Genomic DNA, 11519 nt, shown 5'->3' with positions numbered 1-11519 from the left:
CATACCAGCTTCATTTCCACCTACTTTCTATGTAACTCCTACTGAGCGGACCCCTAAATTGAAGTGAGTTGTTGCCCCTTAATTTCCAAGTAATTTTTGTGCATCATACTAGCTTCATTTCCAACTACTTTCTGCCTAACCTCTGCAGACCAGTAAATTGAATTTACATTTTTAATCATTTACATTCTCACCAATTTCTGTAAAATTTCTGCAGATCAGTCCAGCTTTGTACCAAATTTACTAAATGTCCATTTTTTTTTATTTTAAGCCACCATTAATCGATAACTGCAGAGAAGTACAACTTAATAATCAAACAAGTTAAATGTCACTTTTTATATTTAAGGACAATACATTAACCAAGACATTAAACGTAGGGGAAGGGGGGTGGAGTAACATTTACAAAGTTTTCAACAGGAAAACACAGCATTTGTTTTGAATTACATTTACACCTTAAATAAGGCCCTGGTGTCCTTAAAAAGGCATCCAACCACTCCATTGTGGTGTCTTTTGGCCAACCAGTGGTTCCACTCAATGAATCTGAGATTCATTTTAAGAGCTATGGGTGTTCAGTTCCCCCTGAAGCAGTAGATGTTCTCTTTGTAGGTACGCCATGCTGTGTATGACAACCAGTCTGAGGATGCACAAAGTGTCGCCTATGGTTCACTTGATAGTGGATGTAACCATCTTGCGATAGTCTTTCATATGCTCTCCAACAATCTGTGATGATGTTGCTTCCGGACTTGACATATTGTGAACAAGTGGGACCAACTCCTGTCTTGTTCTTCTGCTCAGAAATGGCCTTCTGTCATTTCCTCTCACTTCTAACATTCCGAAAACCCAGGACCTTCTCCGCCCTGTAGCCCCAAACCGGCCTCTTGCATACTGCAAGAGATAAAAAAAACAAACAAAAAACATATGAGACAGAAATTGTTTGTAACATACACAATCATTGTCAGATATTGATCAGTACTTCAAGGAGTAACAGGAAATGTAGCTTCCTAGGCCACTTGCATTTGCAAAAACTATTTTCACTTGTGTGGCACAATACCTTTCTTTTATGTCTGAAATTGCTCTCATCCATTACAACAAATCCTGTTCCTCCTCCTATGTGCATCTGCTGTCTTTGCTCCAAATGTTTCATCCCTTTTGAGCAGACGTTGCGTAAAACAGTTGTGATTTTTGTCAGTGTGCCACTGCTGCCACATATATCATCCTCAATCATGTCAAGGTGGCGTCTCCTCAAGCCTTGGCACAAACTTTATTGGCAAAGAAAAGAAATAATGAAAAAGGACTGTACTATTCATTATTTTGACAAGACAGTCAGTGAAACACAAATATAATTACTGCAGTTCTTAGCTCTGTCCACAGGGTGCCTACTTGCCCACATTTAGGTGGCAAAGCATATTACTGGTTAGTCTAACAGTGAATCCTATTAGCACTGTTTAAACAACACCTTAGAAAATATGACAACTGCAACTTTGCATGCTCAAATTTCTTTGGCTTCAACCTAAATGAGAAAAGTAAACCAAAAGATTTTAACCAGCCTATATGTTGGCTCTGTAAACAGAGGATTCTGGTTAAGGCTTTCCAGACCACCAATTTACAGTCATTTGAAACTACATCACCCGGCACAGCATGTCATCCGATTATAAACATAGCCTATACTAAAGATGTTTACAAAAACTGTGAATACAAGGTAGGCTACAAAAAATTGTAAAAGAAGGTGCAGGCTTTGAGAGAGATACACATATGATTAATTTACTGAATGAATGTGCCTCTTAAAAATTTACTACTGCCGTTTTTCAGGCAATAAAAATAACAAACAAAAAAACAAAATAACCAAAAATTGCAGCCACATACAACCAATACACGACAGCATCGACCATTGGCCCATCTCGAAAATGCAGTGTTACTGGACATGTAAATAACTGCAGTCTGAGCCATCTTACGTATGTGCTGTATCACACTGCGGCACTTTTCTTTTCTATCAAGATATTTATTTGGTTATGGAAAAAGGACTAAAAAGGATTTCAGTTATTCTAATTATGCATATTTTGATGTTGAAAAAAGATTTTATCATTATAATTTCCTTGAATGTTCTACCTCAGATTTGTGAAATGTTCCGCTGTTTGGCAAGTGTTTGTGATGTTCTAATAAAGAATAGTTTAAACCACAATTAACTGTCTGGTTTATTCAAATTTCACTCGAGAGCAAAAATTAAGCCTTTAAAACTGGAAAGATAGAATTATTTGACATTTGACATTATATTTATCGATATTTACTGACATGAAAACTTTTATCGCGACACTACCTTTGGTCATATCACCAAGCCCTAATTTAAAGCCAACAAATAGCCTACATTTTGAGCCCCACGGCAAATACAACAGGAATCTGCGATTTCTTGGACAAAAATCACTTGACCAGATAATGTACCCTATTGCCCAATTACACTAAGATGTAGAAGTTGTTATACCAAGTAATGTTAGATAGGCACACTTGATGTCTATTACTATCTAGGGTTGTCAAATGTAGCAAAGGCAAATAGTGAACAATAATAATAAATAGAATAAATAAATATATAATTATTCATAAAAATAATAAAAAATAAAGACACAAAAATCATGTTCACATCAAAAAAGGCCCTTTTCTATAATTTCTATCTATCAATCTTAATGTTGTGTTAATTCTTTATGGAGAAAACCCACAACCCAAAAGTGATGTTTTAGAGAAGAGATAGTATCATTAGGAACAGACAGCTGTACACTATAATGCTGATTGCCCTATGTTTGTATGTAAACAAAACATCATGTTAGGGGTGTAAGCTAGTCAAAATGAACAGTGGGTTTTTTGTGCTCATTTTAGCTATTGCTGTGGCTATCTGGCAAGGGGCAAACCTTATATATGATGATCGGGTGTTTTTACAATCACATCATTTAGCAATTACATCAGTAATTTGCTTCACTCTCACTTGACAGCGATGAGTATTCTGTTCTGATAGTAGCTAATTTTGTAGTGAAATGGGGAAATTAAAGCTAGCTAGTAAATGTTAGTTAGTAGGGCATGGGCGAAATGCTTCTCTTCTGATTCAATACTATCACAAAACTTTGGTGTCTCTTCAATATGTATTACGATTTTTAAGTATTGGGAGTCATTATTATGATTTATTGCAATTTTTGTTTACTTTTTTAACATTACACAATGGAAAAAGTCTGATTCATACGTTACGTGCCACTTCTAGATAATAAGTATATCAACTAACTCTTTTTATATCTATGAGTCACATTTCCCAAAACAATGCACATCACATCAGTTTGTCTTTCAGAGTGGCTCTGTCTTCACGTCATGCTAACAAAAAAATCTGTGATTAGGAATACCACTTTGGTATTATGTTATTATTAGGCCATAAATCTTCTACATGTTAGTTAAAAAAAGTGTTGTACTGTTGCAAGAAATTTAAATAGACCACAACAATTAAGCTTAATGAAGTATTATTATAATGTTTAAGTAATGTTATAATAAAATTAAATAAAGTACTGTTATAATTCAATGAAGCACAGCTGTGTTGCTTTTATTCTAAAGCACCCTGCTCTCTTGGACCGGAAGTATTGATGTAGCTGTTAACTCAAAGCTTCTGGTCAAGAGAAGTTTTGACAAAAACAAAAGTTTGCAGTTGGCTGTCATCGGAAAGTTAAACCGTTGCCTGTCAGTGGTGACATTACAAGTGAGGATTTATTCACTGTGAGTGGGAAACTATTGACTTCCGGCCACCGTTTGAACAAACTAACAGCTCTAGGATTCACGTGCTGATGCTAACAGTGTAGCTGGCTAGCTCCTTGGCTAACTGTTAGCCACTAACTGTTATTACTTATGCTCAGGGTACATTATAAATTAAAAGCAATAAATTAAACATCGATTCAGAAAGCAGCGTGGCAATTGATTAATCTTTAAAAAATGCAATTCTAAAATGAATCATGTTTTTCACACCCCCTTAGTTAGCTTGGTAGAACACTCTCCAGTGTTTGTAGCCCCCTCAAACATTAAAACTTGTTTAATATTAAGTATTTCACAAGTTAACTTTGACTGTTCCCTGCAGTATCATACCTTCTCGTCTCTGAAAGTGGTCCACAAATCTAAAGCAGAAACCTTTAAAAAGACTCCTCTCTTCCCATGCAGCACTTCTTCATCGCCAAATGGTGCCAGATCTCGCAATTCTCGCGTGATTTTGCAAATCCAGCTGTACCCATAACTGTACCTCATGGATAGTGCCACCACCCAGAAGGTGGGTGAGTACAGGCATGCATGTATTATAAGAGCTGGATAGGGTGCCGCCGCTCAGCCTTGCAGCCAATTTTTCCCATTGGCCACTCTTGGTATTACAGCGAAAAATCCCCCTGCGGCCCAAAAAGGATTTTCCCCATAGACCACCATTGTAAAAGAGATGCCTGTAAAACTGTTGACAGGACCCCTCGAACTGCAAACAATGTCAATTATGACTCTTTCTATTATGAACTTTTGATTCATGGAGGTTTTATGTTTGTCAAACTTTCCTTGAGCTGAGAAAAGTGGGGGAAACACTACTGCGTATTCAGTGGGCCGCACAACGCCGAAGCAAACCCGGAAGCTAGAAACTTTTTTTGGCGTATGCGCCAGGCAAGCAATTCCTATAGGACTGAATGGGCACCATTTTTAGTCCAGTATCCAACTCTTATAATACATCCATGAGTACAGGCAGCAGGAGAAGTGACAAAAAGCGGCAGTCAAGTTAAAACAGTCTATTGGAAGTGGTCTTGGTACAAGCTTCCTTCCCTCCTTTTTAGCTTCCTACTTCTCCTGCACAAATGTTTAACTTTAAATTAATGTATAGCTGAGTATAAAAGGTAAGGGTGTGTCTTTGTAATGTATGTGAATGGCTATGTGTGCATATCAAATCTTTAAATGCATTGGTAAAAATATGTATTTTTTGATGTGGGAAAAAAATAGAATACCAATCAATACTCAAAATGCAAGAGAAGATTGTCATAAATAGACATTATATCCTTCATTTATCAAGTATTTTCACTGTCAGTCCTTCATCTGGTCTTCATATCACACTTGTTATCAAAGGTTGTATGTTATTTCATTTCATAATGCTGACAAGAATTAAAAAATGTAATATTCATTGTACCTATATGTAATATTTGGTTACTGAATGTTTTCTTGTGCCATTAAGTCATTTCAAATGTGCCTTCAGGTGTTGACAAATATTTCAAAAATTAAATGTTTATACAATAAAACTTTTACCACTCAAAGTAATCATTTTTCATCCTTGGCCTGCAGCTGCTCATATGTTGTATCTCCTCTGCATCAAATAGGTTGAGAACCACTGCACTAACCTAACACCAATAATAAACCAAAGGACAAGCAGTACGACTTACTCCTCAACACATAAGTCAGTTTTGTCACAGATAAGGTAATAAAGAACATAAAGACATTTTAATTCAGGTTCTTGGAGCAAAAACTTTAACATGAACTCACAACTCTGTGAAAACATCACTCTTTTAAAAACAATTAAGCCTCATCATTTAAAATGGGCCACAATCTTGTTCTACAAGCTATAAACATACAACCAGACTCTTGTGCTATATACCAATTTTACCATTTGGAACTGGGTTCATTATTGTATGCAACCAGCTAATCTCTACAGTATCTGAAACACTGACAACATTTATAAAACTACCCCCCCCCCCCCCCCCCCCCCCCCCCCCAAAAAAAAAATGCATACAAATGTCTAAAATGACAATGGCACATATTCATCAGGATAATTGGAACTGTCCATGAACACATCACAGTCTTGTATAAAGAATGTTACAAGTACAAGTGATAAACAAAGCCACCTAAAGCCATAAAGATGAACTGAATGACTATTTTAAGATAAACACCAAGACAAATAGTTTCAGAACATGAAAATGAAAAAGTAGTTTGCAAAGGAACACACTAACATACAGGAAAATTCCCACTTCAGACAACTTACCAATTATGTGATAAGAACACTGACAAAACAATCCCAGTAGATTGTTGGGTGCAGTAAGCAATGCCAACACTATAGCATACATCATGTCAACTATCTTACATGACTTACAGTGTCCCAAAAATGATAAAGGAGAACCTGTAGCTACTCTATGAATGTCAAGCTATTTTTACACACACCTCAAATCCTTAACCCTCACAAAACGTGGCTAATTTTTGGAGAATTTGTATTTCAAAGGCAGCAGCTCCTTCCTCTTCCGCCTGTCCTGTATCTCTGCCATTATATTAGGGTTTCTGTCCAGGAAGGCCTTGCATGTTCTGGCGAATCTTGACAAGGTTTCATTTTCCTTGAATACAGGCCTGCTGTCCTTGTCAACAACAATATAAACTTCTGCAAATATCGCAGTTAGTCAGTCAGTTTAATTGTGTCTTTGGTCACATCAGATTTCCTGCATGCAGTTGTGAAGCTCATCGACTTCTTGTACTGTTGTAACACAGTTTTGTAGCGGATGGTGACCTCATCTGGTGTCATTACTTGGGGAGGAAGAGAGAAAACCAGCTAGCTCAGGTTAACTTTTTATTGACAGCACTTTGATTTTTCCTTAACGTAATATTTTTTTAAAATAGCCTCAGTGTTTCCCATACATTGACTTATTTGTAGTGCCCTGCCACAATATCACAACTGACTGCAATATATTGATTTTTTTTCCTTTCTTTTACTATTTAAAATGGGTAAACTCTTATTTCATTGTTGAGCCTCCATATATTGAAGCTCTCTATGCTGGCATCGTCCTCCTCCAGGTGTAGTTCCAGCACATCAGGGGATGCTTGGGATCCTACAACAAACAAAAAAAAAACACACACACAAATACGTGAAAATATGTTTTGAGCGTTGTGATCATTGTACTACGCATGTACAATGACCTTAAAAGTCTCATAACATATTTTCACTTCCGAATCACATAGTGAATTACAAATTTACATGTGTTCACCATCTATGTACATCTTCCTCCATGTTGGGGGATCCACAAACAACACTCATACTTGCTCTCATTCTGTTTTACTCTACCAATGAATACTTTTCTTGTTCTACAGCCACATTATTAAACTCTCTCTCACTTTGATTATTCGATGGCAAGAAAGACAAAAAATCATTAGAATCTATCAGAATTATTTTGTTCTACCAACTGAAAGTGTTCATCATTAAATTATTAAAAATATGGTGAATTGACAAAATGCTAAAGTAGCAAAATCATCTTACATCATCTATGGAAAATAATTATTTTAACCTCACCAGCTGCATGGACTTTAAGATTTAGCTGATCTCTGACCTCAAACAAAAATATTTCCATATCATCAGCATTTCCAAAAAAAAAAACCCAAAGAAGTTCAGCAGCCACTTTGCTATCGTTGTCAGACCAGGATTTCTTGAATTGATCCAAGGCCTCCCTAGCATCTTCATGAGAGTAACTTTGAATAGATGGTTGCTGCACAGCAGTGGAAAATAAACATTCATTTTGTTGAAGCCACTCCACTGCTGACCATGCATCTTTAAGGAACAAATCTATGGGGAATAAATGGGCAAGGACAGAGACCGCACAACTTTCAGTTAAGCCACACTGTCTGCCAAATCTGTAGAAATGTAGAAGGATGAATGAAATATCAATGACAGCTGCAACAAATAAATGGCTGTAAGAGACATACAATCATATGTAGGCCTATCTGCTAGAAAGGGATTAAATAGGCCAATTCCTAAATATTTGAAAAACCTCTTGTACCTCCAATAAGGGCCAGGTGATGCATGGAATATTGACGATAAACCAAATATGTTTTTGTGTGGGATACAACTTTAGACATCGATAATATCACCCTATTTCTCAATAGTCATGTTTCAATCAAAATGTCTTGCGAATTCTAAACAAACTTCTTAGATTTTTCAAAACTGAGTATATACATGCATGTGCCATAATCAAAGCCCAAAACACTATTAAATTTAACAAAACTTATTTGGTCCATCTCCAGTAAATCATAATGTCCTACCACCTCTGAAAATAGTTCATTTCAAAATATCGATTAATTTTTAAACTGTTTACCCTGCTCTTAATTCCACAATACAAAACAACTGTATGTTCACTGATGGCCAGGTGAAGCAAGACACTATTTCATCCTTGAGTAATTAGTTTAAAAATTTAGGGTAAATGTATTGTAAAGTATCACCAAAATGTATAGAGCTCAGCACAGTGCACAATGTCAAGTAAAAGAAATGTTATTTGTTAAAACCACTCACCGTCTATGCCATCACCAGATCCATGAGATACAGCATTCTTGGGCTTTCCTCTTGTGTCCTCTTGTCTTTTTTGCCTCCCATATTTACTTTTTTTTGGTTTTTACTTCTTTTTTGACAAACTGAGGTCTGTCAGTGTCTGAGCTCGTCACTGTCATCACTGCGTTTGCTGCAGTGTAAAACTTACAATGTTAGACAGACACAAACCCAGTTAGCCAAAGGAATTCTTCCATATTAACATTTTGGTTCTCATTATTCTGTCATCTTTTAAGTACTCAGTATAACTTCTGTTCATGTCACTAATACTGACATGAATTATTGCGAACAACTGTGCTAACTGTGTAATTAAACTTAGAGAGCTAGCTGACTAACATAGTAGATAAACGTAAAAATCAACTCACATTGAAGTTCAATTCAGTTGATGTGTGTTTCAGTGTCATCTATAATGATATTGATAAAATAATCAGTTTGGAGGTTTCAAAACTTAAGATTGAGCAACATTTAATGATCTTTTCAACTTCTTTAACCACAGTGAGGTCATATTCCAAACACTAATTGGTGCCTTGCAATTGGAACCATAGCACCAAGTCTGAGATTGATTTTTAAGATAGAACCTTTTCTTTCTCAAATTTTAGGGCCAATAATGCAGATATCAAAAAAGAAACCTACACAAAATGTTCATAACTTGTCAAAGAATAGTTTCATGTGAAGAACTAATTTTAGAGAAAAACGTCAGATAGAACCATATAATTGTATGGCCACATTGTTTGTATTTTCAGTGTTTCATGTTTAATTTTCACAAGACAAAAATATATGGATAAAAATGAACAGACAATAATACATATATTTGGCAAAAAATAATTTTCACTGCAGGCATTTTGACCTGTCAAAGCAGGAAAAGCGCAGGTGTAAATAATAACATTAATGATGGCTCCATTCCATTAATTGTCCCAGTAAGCCATGTCAGTGAGTAAGCATGATGAGTATCAGACCGCTAGAACTGGCTCACCTAAATGGAATGCAGCCATCTGTGCTTTTCCTGCTTTGACAAGTCAAAATGGCTGACATGAAATACAGTAAGATCTAAGCAAGATTCCGGTTAGGTGTCAGAGAGACGACTCATTAGCGTTACAGCCAATCCACATAGAAACCGTTTTTAGAAGCGTTTTTGATGTCTGTCACATGCATGTCTCACGAAACATCTGCGCTTCCATTTTATTAAGTGTATCAGTCCACACTGAATCAGAGAGATGTGTGTCACTCCAAGGCCCCCCACGCTTTTTTACTCTCAGAGTATTTTTTTTCCATCTCTGTCACGTTTAGTAAGCTCTACTCCGCACAGTCAGCTGTTCGAATGACAGAAATCTCCTTCTGTACGTACTATATGTTTTGAACTTATTAACAATATCTATATTGATTGATTGGCTCTCTGTCTGCCTGTGAGCTGCAGATTTCACTACAGGCAGATTCCCCTCACCTGCTACGGTTGGTGGAGAAATAAAATCAATGAATCAATAAATACAAACACTTGATTTCTTCCTGTGGAGCCAATATGCAAATTATTTTGTTCAGTACATTTCTGCTGTCAGTCAGCCTGGTGAAGGCATTTTGGCCAGCTGCTGTCCTCTCAGCTCCCCAGGACCTGCAGCTGACAGACGGCTGCTTCTGTGGATGAGACGCCGGACGCAGGTTGGAGTTGGTTTGGATTAAACAGATAGAACACGCTCACGCGTCACTCATGTCTTGCTTTCTATGTGCTTTCCCAGTTAGGGTTAAGGTTGGGTTCAACAAGTGGAAACATAGCAGTGGGTTGGTCCCGGTCCTGAATGGGGCTTTTTTAATACCATTGTGCTCATCTGTTGTAACAGCTGTTGGAGAAGGCTTTTAAGGATTGTGGTCAATTGTTTTATTTTTTCTTCTCTTGTAGATTTCAAGCTGACTAATGAGCTGTGAGCAAGAGCATCTGAGGGTAAGTCCTGCTTGTATCAAAGTATATTTGTAAAAAAAACACTTGAATATAAATAGTAAACGGACTGAACTTGTATATCGCCTTTCTAGTTTTCTGACCACTCAAAGCGCTTTTACACTATGAATCATATTCACCCATTCACACACATTCATACACTGAATGGGTACAGGGGCTACCATGTAAGGTCTCAACCTGCCCATCAGACGAAATCTAATCATTCACACACATTGGCATAGCCATCAGTATGTGATGGCTATGTGATGGCTATACTTAACCAATTTGGGGTTAAGTGTCTTGCCCAAGGACACATCGACATGTGGACTGGAGGAGCCGGGAATCGAACCGCCGATCTTCCGATTAGTGGATGACCCGCTCCACCTCCTGAGCCACAGGATATTCTTCCAGGCAATTTGTTAATACACACAACTTCCCTTGACAGTATGTGCATGTACTATGTGTATTTGTATGTTGCATGTACGTTGTTATACATAGATATGTAAGGACATGCATCAGTGATGCTCACATACTTTGGATGTTTTCCAAAGTAAACTGATCAAGTCTTTGACTAAGCAAACTCAGGAGGAATTAAGATATAGGTACAAATGTTTTCAATATAGTGTGTCCCTATCTACAAGTGGTGTAGGCTTCAGGACCACAGGTATTAGTGTTTCAATTAGATGCAAATAGTGTCCAACATCAGAAGTACAACAAAGCCACATGGTGTAGGTTGCTATGACATGGCACACAGTGTAAACGCAAAAGAGGAATCACACAGCCCTATTTTGAGCTAGATGAGCCCCCAACAACCAAAACTGAAAAAAAAAGAAAATGACAGAGCAGCTTCACCCAAATCCACCCAACATCAATACACTTCATCAAACCAATTCAACAACCCCCTGTATTACAAAACAACCTCTGCATTTCAATGTGTGTACAGTATTTACTGATTTAATTTAACAGTGCCAACATGCTGTATTGTGTGACACATCCATCCAAAGCTACAGCTTTAACATGTGTGGTAAACCTGTTGCTGAGCTCAGTTTGTTTTATATCCACTCCTGCTGTACACAAATTCTCTTTTTTGTCACTTGGAATGAGCTCATTGGAGTTGAAATCTGCCATATGTTTCACCTGGAGCAGTCTGCGCACTGTTCAACACGTCACAGTAGTCAGTGCGTTGGCATTCTCTCAAAACTAATTAGACTATTGACTGTCAATCACACATCAAAGGAGACACCCTGGTGAGAGCACTGTTCTATA

The 11519-nt window shown here is 37.2% G+C and overlaps 1 long non-coding RNA gene across 1 annotated transcript; it reads right to left on the bottom strand.

The window, feature by feature from the left end:
* Positions 1-240: 240 nt before the first annotated feature.
* On the bottom strand, positions 241-4282 carry LOC121884634. Its single transcript, XR_006092394.1, has 3 exons — positions 4102-4282; positions 1049-1256; positions 241-882 (listed from the first exon to the last, which is right to left on the bottom strand). It is a non-coding gene; the product is annotated as an uncharacterized LOC121884634 (long non-coding RNA).
* Positions 4283-11519: the final 7237 nt, after the last annotated feature.

Source organism: Thunnus maccoyii, chromosome 18 (genome assembly GCF_910596095.1).
Source record: "Thunnus maccoyii chromosome 18, fThuMac1.1, whole genome shotgun sequence".
NCBI classification, from domain to species: domain Eukaryota; kingdom Metazoa; phylum Chordata; class Actinopteri; order Scombriformes; family Scombridae; genus Thunnus; species Thunnus maccoyii.
This window is presented reverse-complemented; position numbering and strand designations above follow the sequence as displayed.